Here is a 9568-nt window from a genome sequence, read left to right on the forward strand (position 1 = left end):
TTCCTGAACAAGCTCAACAGCATGCCGATCCAACTCCGCGTACAAGTGGTTCTTCAGGTTGAGCTTCGTCATCCTGTGAAACTCTGCCAACATATAACATGACTATTTAATTCAGAGTACAATGTACATGTGGCCTGAAGGCATCTGAGATAAACAGAAACATGACATGCCAAGCTGTCAGTGACAAAGGCACACACAATTATTATATAGTTGTGATATCTAAAATATGTTCACCTCCATCGTGAAGGCAGGCCAGCGTTCCAGGGTCCCTCCGACGGGTAGCTCATCATTGATGATGTCATTGCGCTGCAGGGCGAAGGTAGTCTGCATTCACTTTGCAATCAAGGGATGGTTTGTATCTCTCATCGTAACACACACCCCCCCCCCCCGTGCCTCCCCCACGCGCGTTATAGTTTCTCCACTGCAAGGCTCACCAGGTTGAAGACGCCCTTTATCTGCCAGTTGCTTCAGTTTCAGCCTAAAGAGAAAAACAAATTGAAGGTTAGCTGGGTTGCAAAGTTTTCACAAAATGATCAGAGAACAAAAAAGAAAAAAAACTCCCGCCATTTGCGGTTCGAATTTTCCAGAGAATTTTGCAACACAAACGTTCCACTTTGAGATATAACTTAAAGCAATATAAAATACTGTCTTACAGGTTTAAATCATTTTTCAAGTGAGGCAGATATTAAATCTAGGCTAGCTAACAAGAGCTCAAATCAAACTAACACACCATGCGACACAAAGAGCATTAGATGCAGAAAGTAATAACAACTCATTTAAATACTGTGCAAAGGCAAGAGGTAACTACCAGAGGAGCGCGGTCAAATTCCGGCAGTGAGACTCGAGAGCACGGTGGGCAAACTTCTGGAAGTTTGAGTGATTTCATCCGAGAGGAGCTATAATGGCGGACTCAAATGAACGAACGCATGGGTGAGAGCAGTGAGGCACGTCGGGGGCGGAGCACATACGAGATGAAGTTAGAGATTCAGTAAAACATTTGAGTACATTATGACCCAAAGTGGAATAATACTGTAGTCATCAGAACATTTGCGGTGAAATAACTTTTATAAATGTTTGGGTTAAAACAACCCATATTCTTCAAGAAGCTTGTACCTCTTGGTCTTACGCCCGTCCACACGACAGCGTCGAAAACTCCAATCTGCCCATTCACTTTGAATGGGGTGACGTCACGTTGCCTCGCTTTTTCGCCGAACTGAATTGTGGGTAGCAGAGCGGTCCGTCTCCGGAGTAGCCAGCGCCAGCCAATCAAATCCCGTTTCCCAAAATCTGACAGCTGAAGCCGTAGCCAATCAAACCGCGTCTAAGCTGGGAGAGATATCCCGCCGTTCATTTCTATATTTCAAAAAAAGTCGGAGGAGAAACTAACTATCGCCGTAGCAACTCACCCGGTTTGTATGACCAGACCCTCTTCACCTACTGGGATACAAACCGGAGGAACCAGGCATTGAGGGAGGTGGCAGAGAGGGGGGGGGGAAACTGGTAGGTTTTCGCCTGTTTGGGGAGTTTATATATATATATATATATATATATTGCTCCCATAAAACCCCCGGGGTTTTTGCTTTGTATGTCGGGGGCGGGAGATTCATGTGATTGGTTGTTGGTCGTGTTGCTTGAATAAAATCCCCAAGCTCCAGACACGCCCAGCTCCAAGATGTTTTTGAAGCTGTAGTGTGGACGCTCCGTTACAGTGCAGTTAGAAGAGAGTTACCTGCCAGACGTCCACGTAATAAAACAAATATTTAATATTAACACAAACTTTATGTTTACCACAAATATCCTTTGTGATTAAGAAATGAGGTTCCATTCCCAAATTAAACACAATGAACCAACCTACCGAGCAGACTTTCAGTTTAACTTTCAGTGCGGACGGATTCCTGTAATGGCGGCCACCACAGGTATTTTTTACCGGGCAAAAGCACCCACAATGCAATGCGCAACCAGTGTTGCCAGATTCTGTGAGGGACACAAGGTCAAGGAAAAAAAAGCCCAAAAGAAGTGAAGTGAGCCACATGAGCACTTTAAACCTATACAGCAACTATTAGAAAATAGCAGATCACAACGTGCCACGACGCGCTGTGAGCATGGACTGTATATATAAATATATAAATATGGTTGTGAGCTTGTAGATCTGCTATTTTCAAATAAAATCTTGGGGGAAACTTAGAATAAGCAGACCTGGCAACACTGTTTTCAACGGCAAAAGTAATGTAAAAGTCGATTACAGTACTTAAACAGTAACATTTTACACCACATTGGCCGTAATTTTACAAAATTTTCTTAGAGTGTAGGAAGATGAATCCACGAGGATATCCATCCTGGATTGTGTGTTATTTTGAAAAGAATAACAAATTAGAAGGAAAAAAAGATTTAAAAAATACAGATTTCAGTATTCTGAGGCTCTGAGCCATTTCTTTTCCTCACAGACGGCAACAGAAGTCCGAAATTATACGATTTAAAATAAAAGCAATAACTGTGGCTTGATATTGAGTAAGAACATGTTTTTATGAACCACACAGCTTCCGGTCTTCCTCGACCCGACCGGAGAAAAAGACGTGCTGCAGGCAGTAGAAATACATTGCTTTTAAAATCGTGCTGTGCAACACGAAAAAAAGGGGCAAATCGTGTTGGTGAACACGAATCAATAGATTAAAAATCGTGTTGGTGAACACGAAATGCCGTGAGACTGGGTTGGAGTGTCACAGCTAGTGGACGTGTTGGCTAGCGCCTCTGCACCGGGCTGCTGGGTAGTGGACGTGTTGGCTAGCGCCTCTGCACCGGGCTGCTGGGTAGTGGACGTGTTGGCTAGCGCCGTCTGGACCCGGGAAGGCAAGTGGTTAGGAATGTCTCCATGAATAAAATCTTCCCCTCCTAGCAGATTTAGCATCTTCTCCATGAGCTGAGATGGCTTGCTATCCCCGAGGCCTTGAATGTCAAGAATCTGGCGGGCCCTCTCCTTAGCAGATAAGCTAAATGTCTTAAGGAGAAGGTCTTTAATCGCCTCATATTTGCCATGGTGTGGGGGGTCAGTGATAAATCCCACCAACCTGGATGACGTGGAGCCTCCTAGCGCTGCTACAACATGGTAATATTTCAGGTCCCCGTCACGGACCTGTCGGCAAGCGAAGTGCGCCTCCACGTGTGCAAACCACGCCGCAGCGGCATGCTCCCAAAACTCCGGCAGCTTTACGAAAACATTGCAATTAGCCATGTTCATTGGGTCTTCGGAAACCCGCGACTGTTACAATGAAGGCTCGATAATCAGCTCACGGCATATAGGTGTAAGCAGGGGTAAAGTGCTATTGTTATAGGTGGTGTGTGACCTCACATAGGGGGGTCCGGGGGCATGCTCCCCCGGGAAGATTCATTTTTAAATGTTGAAGTTAAAGCATCAATCTGGTGCACTTTGAGAGCAACATGAGAGATCTATGGAAACCTCTCTCAACACCAGATGAAACAGAACTGTGAACAGATTTACTTTCTCTTTATGGATATTTTACAAATCACCCTTTTAAACTTTATTCTGGTTTTAATGTCATATAGTATTTCATACCTGTTTTTAATTTGTTATCTTATTTTTTTATAACTATAATGATCATATAAACGTGTGCCTCGGAAATAATTGTTTACATTAATGGTGACCAAACCGTTTGAGACCCACTGAGATAACACTGAGAGTCCTTTAGTTCCCTGGGTCTCTCAGTCTGAGAGGACAGTCCTCTCCTCTCAGACTGAGAGTCCTTTAGCTCACTGAGTCTCTCAGTCTGGCAGGAGAGGACTCTCCCCTCACACTGAGAGTCCTTTAGTTCCCTGGGTCTCTCAGACTGAGAGGAGAGTCCTCTCCTCTCAGACTGAGAGTCCTTTAGCTCACTGGGTCTCTCAGTCTGGCAGGAGAGGACTCTCCTCCACCTTGTTGTTGAAAAGACTCCTTATATCCGTTAGCGTAGCTCGCTAGCACCAGAAGCTAACAACAACGATCTCCGGTACCGGTGCGCTCTCTCTCTCTCTCTCTCTCTCTCTCTTGCTCGCGCACGCGCACACACACAAAATGGCTCGTTCCACACACACACACACACACACACACACACACACACACACACTGACACACACACACAGCCGAGCTTTAATGAAACACAGAGACCCAGATGTAACAGTACTGTACTGCATCATATTATTTTTGAATCAATAATTTTTTTAATTATGATTTTTTTTAAATAACCATTTTTCCTCTTGATCTCTCGCACCCCCCCTGTCATGCCTCTGCGCCCCCCACTTTGAGAACCACTGGTCTAAGGACAGAGGGTCTAAGGACAGAGGGTCTGAGGACAGAGGGTCTGAGGACAGAGGGTCTAAGGACAGAGGGTCTAAGGACAGAGGGTCTAAGGACAGAGGGTCTGAGGACAGAGGGTCTGAGGACAGAGGGTCTAAGGACAGAGGGTCTGAGGACAGAGGGTCTGAGGACAGAGGGTCTAAGGACAGAGGGTCTGAGGACAGAGGGTCTGAGGACAGAGGGTCTAAGGACCGAGGGTCTGAGGACAGAGGGTCTGAGGACAGAGGGTCTGAGAACCACTGGTCTAAGGACAGAGGGTCTGAGGACAGAGGGTCTGAGGACAGAGGGTCTACGGACAGAGGGTCTGAGGACAGAGGGTCTGAGGACAGAGGGTCTAAGGACAGAGGGTCTGAGGACAGAGGGTCTAAGGACAGAGGGTCTGAGGACAGAGGGTCTGAGGACAGAGGGTCTAAGGACCGAGGGTCTGAGGACAGAGGGTCTGAGGACAGAGGGTCTGAGAACCACTGGTCTAAGGACAGAGGGTCTGAGGACAGAGGGTCTGAGGACAGAGGGTCTACGGACAGAGGGTCTGAGGACAGAGGGTCTGAGGACAGAGGCTCTAAGGACAGAGGGTCTGAGGACAGAGGGTCTACGGACAGAGGGTCTGAGGACAGAGGGTCTGAGGACAGAGGCTCTAAGGACAGAGGGTCTGAGGACAGAGGGTCTACGGACAGAGGGTCTGAGGACTGAGGGTCTGAGGACAGAGGGTCTGAGGACAGAGGGTCTAAGGACCGAGGGTCTGAGGACAGAGGGTCTGAGGACAGAGGGTCTGAGAACCACTGGTCTAAGGACAGAGGGTCTGAGGACAGAGGGTCTGAGGACAGAGGCTCTAAGGACAGAGGGTCTGAGGACAGAGGGTCTACGGACAGAGGGTCTGAGGACAGAGGGTCTGAGGACAGAGGGTCTGAGGACAGAGGGTCTACGGACAGAGGGTCTGAGGACAGAGGGTCTGAGGACAGAGGGTCTAAGGACAGAGGGTCTGAGGACAGAGGGTCTGAGGACAGAGGGTCTAAGGACCGAGGGTCTGAGGACAGAGGGTCTGAGAACCACTGGTCTAAGGACAGAGGGTCTGAGGACAGAGGGTCTGAGGACAGAGGGTCTGAGGACAGAGGGTCTGAGAACCACTGGTCTGAGGACAGAGGGTCTGAGGACAGAGGGTCTACGGACAGAGGGTCTGAGGACAGAGGGTCTGAGGACAGAGGGTCTGAGGACAGAGGGTCTGAGGACAGAGGGTCTGAGGACAGAGGGTGTCGTATTGTCATACTGATATTCTGTACACACTGTGAAGTCCACTGAGACAAACGTAACCTTTGTGATATTGGGCTATAAATAAACATTGATTGATCCAGAGGTCGCGTTAACCGAATATTTTCCGTCTATTACGGATTTTTTTTAACAGACAAATCTGAAAGCAGTCCGTCATTTTGACAGATTAGAACAAACTCGGAACAGTGCCAACGTTTCCCCGCAGCGAGGCTCCGGTGTTATGCCGTGTTCTGCTCGCCCTCCAAAAAGGAAATGATACCGTTTCCAAACCTAACGGTGCCATACGGAGTTTTGGCTTTACGCTGTGCACGCTCCCGCGAGGTGCAGCAGCCATGCATACCACGGTGCTCGTGAACTGTCCCTCGATTGATGGACATGTAAGAGGTTCATCTCTCATTCAGGACAATGAAACCTGTGATCTCTGCACGCCTCGTTAGCTCGACTATAAACACCTGTGTAACGGAACGATGTCATCGCTCCACCTGCCACGCTCAGAGCAGCAGACTCCAGATAGAGGTTAACGGTCCGGCCCTCAACAGCTCTACGTCAATTATGGGGTGTCATCATATGCCGTTTCCATGGAAACGCATCCCTCGCCATAAAAGACGATGTCGCTATAACTCCAATGAAAATGTTCAAAAAGTGCTCAAACTTCACATGTGTGCTAACAGCATACTTGCCAACCCTCCCGGTTTCCTCCCGGGGTCATATTTCTCCCGCTTTTCTCCCGATTTCTGACTAAATCAGATTGACTCAGACTGTTTACACTCGGACTTTAATACAGCTACACCATTGTTTGCTTTCCATGTGTAGCCGGTCTGGTTTGACGCCACATGTGATCTCTGCGTTGTGTCGTGTGTGTGAATGCAAACGACTTCTTTCTTGCCAACCAGGATGTATTCTCTGTGCAGGAAATGGCTTCATCAGCTTTCCAACTTCACACTTCTCCTCAGTGGGCCTGAAGCTAACTCAGCAAAGTATACAGAGTTCTAAATAATACGATGAACAGATATACATCTATCCATGGTGGCAACCGACTTGTCTTTGGAAACTTATACACAAATATAACCATTAATTTACACTTACATAACAAACAATACAATTTACAAAACACAAAAAGAATACCCACATACCTGTGAAAACAGAATATAATAATTAAAGCAGGAAATGGCTTCATGAGCTTTCTAACGTCACACCTTCAGTGGAAGAAAACACCCACACGTTGTTAGCATAGCCAAACTTTAGAGAGCTCCCAAACAGCATCTAAAAAATAAAGTGACAGTGACAAGTTTTACAAATAAAGTATGGACAATGATTTCACTGAAATATAAACAAGTCAAGTTACACATCGGTTACACGTGGTAGCGCGTCTCTTTAGCAGCGTGCACAACTAACAGTCTGAGAGGGTGAGGCAGATAGTCACAGGAAACAGAACCGACAACCCGACCCTCTGCTCACTCCTCTCCTGCCCACACAGGCTCCATCAAGGATGCTGCTACAGGCCGCGAGGCAGCGCACTTACCTCAATAAGCATGTTCATCCAACACAGCTCCGTGATCCACTAACCCCCCCCCCGCGGTGGTTTTGAAATGCTCCCGATTTCTGAGGTCTCAAGGTTGGCAACAGTCCAGCTGTGAAGACATCTACGGGACAGTTTTGAGATTTCTTCAAATGCCGTTGTCATGGCAACACAATGCTCGCCATGAAACACAGCTTTCTCTTAACTTCGGTGAAAATACTCCAAACGGCCCAGAACTTCACAGGTTTGGTAACGATGCAGCCATCAACACATCTAAGCGTATTATGGGGTGTCATCAAATGCCGTTGCCATGGCGACAGATCATTCGCCAACAAGTTAGTTCAGAAGTTTGCAGTTTCAAATATTCTGCTGCTTTTCCAAGCCTTTTTACTTTCTTCTCTCATCACACATTCAAGCCCCCAGTGTTCATGTATCATTTCAATCTCAAGTCTTCACTTTCTTCTCACACAGCACATTCCAGCATGGCAGCTCAGCGTCAGCCTTTCAGCATGAAGCATTCCCACTAGCAATGTCTTCAGGAATTGCATTCTCTAGGTTGTTTAACATGTTGCAAATTGAATTGAACGGTATTGGATACTTTCTTAATATGTTTCTTAAAAGTCAAGTTTGAGTCCAGTATGACTCCAAGCTACTTGAAGTGGGAGACTAGTTCTAGTTCTGCTCTGTTTAAAAACACATTGGATCCTTCGGTTTTGACTGGTCGTCTACTGAACATCATGCTGTTGTTTACATTTAACTGCAAGCAAATGTTGTTCAGCCAGTGATGAACTTTGTCCAAAGCGTTTGGGAAGCTGACACAGATAAGGAAATATATGATATATTGTGATGTGATATGATATCAATGATATCTGCCGCGGACTGTATGCGATGCTCTGAGTTTCTTATGTTAGGGCAGATATTAAAGTTAAGTTATATAATGTAATCATAGTGAAATTGCTCTGAAGTTGTGCGGTGGTGGCGAAGTCGATAGGGACTTGGCTTGGGAACTGGAAGGTCACCAGTTCAAGTCCCCGAAAGACCAAGTGCTGCCGAGGTGTCCCTGAGCAAGGCACCGTTCCCCACATTGCTCCCCGGGCGCCGTTCAAAATGGCAGCACACTGCTCCTAACACTAGGATGGGTCAAATGCAGAGAAATAATTTCCCCATGAGGGATTAATAAAAGTTCATCTTAATCTTAAAGTTGGGCAGTGATATTCTACTAACTTTCGTGTTGTATATTTTACATTCATATTCAATTTCATATTTAATATTCCATTCCATCCATCCATCCATCTTCTCCCGCTTATCCGTGGTCGGGTTTCGGGGTAGCAGTTCCAGCAGAGAGCCCCAAACTTTCTTTCCCCTCATCAACCAGCTCTGACTGGGGGATCCCAAGGCGCTCCCTGGGGGGTCCCGAGGCGCTCCCAGGCCAGAGGAGATATAATCCCTCCACCTGGTCCTAGGTCTACCCCTTAGTCTCTTCCCAGCTGGACGTGCCTGGAACACCTCCCTAGGGAGGCGCCCAGGTGGCATCCTAACTAGGTGCCCGAACCACCTCAACTGGCTCCTTTCGACGCGAAGGAGGAGCGGCTCAACTCCGAGCCCCTCCCTGATGACTGAACTTCTCACCTTATCCCTAAGGGAGACACCAGCCACCCTGCGGAGGAAACCCATCTCGGCCGCTTGTATCCGCGATCTCGTTCTTTCGGTCATGACCCATCCTTCATGACCGTAGGTGAGGGTAGGAACGGCCCGGTAGACAGAGAGCTCTGCCTTCTGGCTCAGCTCCTTCTCGTCACACGGTGCGGTAAAGCGACTGCAGTACCGCTCCCGCTGCTCCGACTCTCCGGCCCATCTCACGCTCCATTGTTCCCTCACTCGAGAAAAAGACCCCGAGATACTTGAACTCCTTCACTTGGGGTAAGGACTCATTCCCTACTTGGAGTGGACAGTCCATCGGTTTCCTGCTGAGAACCAGGGCCTCAGATGTGGAGGTGCTGATCCTCATCCCGGCCGCTTCACACTCCAGTGAGCGCTGAAGTATTCCATTCCTTACACACTTAATGCATATATAATATCCTGCTTTATATTTTGTTAATGTACATTTGTATTTCAACATGTACATTTTCTACTTTTTGAATGCTATTTTATTTCTATTGAGATGTTTACATTTTGAATTGTTTATTTCTACTCTTTTAATTTCTCTATCATTAAATGCCAACTGCTGCAACGCAAACATTTCCCAGATTGGGATCAACAAAGAACTCCTTATCTTATCTTCTGTTCAGTTGCTGATTGTTGGACACATCCTGTTTCAGGTCCAGGCCACAGGTCACGTGCCTGAGTGTAAACCTGGTGGAAACACGCGCCCTTGTCGGATGACCGATCGATGCTCTCCGTCTCACACAGCGCTGTCAAAGGGCAGGCAGAAGTAA

At 47.2% G+C, this 9568-nt stretch overlaps 1 long non-coding RNA gene across 1 annotated transcript; it reads right to left on the reverse strand.

Annotated features, from left to right (window-relative positions):
- Positions 1-238: 238 nt before the first annotated feature.
- On the reverse strand, positions 239-1921 carry LOC139433257 (uncharacterized). The gene is made up of 4 exons (XR_011642812.1): positions 1856-1921; positions 809-896; positions 435-478; positions 239-306 (listed from the first exon to the last, which is right to left on the reverse strand). It is a non-coding gene; the product is annotated as an uncharacterized lncRNA (long non-coding RNA).
- Positions 1922-9568: the final 7647 nt, after the last annotated feature.

Source organism: Pseudochaenichthys georgianus, unplaced genomic scaffold (genome assembly GCF_902827115.2).
Source record: "Pseudochaenichthys georgianus unplaced genomic scaffold, fPseGeo1.2 scaffold_1579_arrow_ctg1, whole genome shotgun sequence".
In the NCBI taxonomy this organism is placed as follows: Eukaryota; Metazoa; Chordata; class Actinopteri; order Perciformes; family Channichthyidae; genus Pseudochaenichthys; species Pseudochaenichthys georgianus.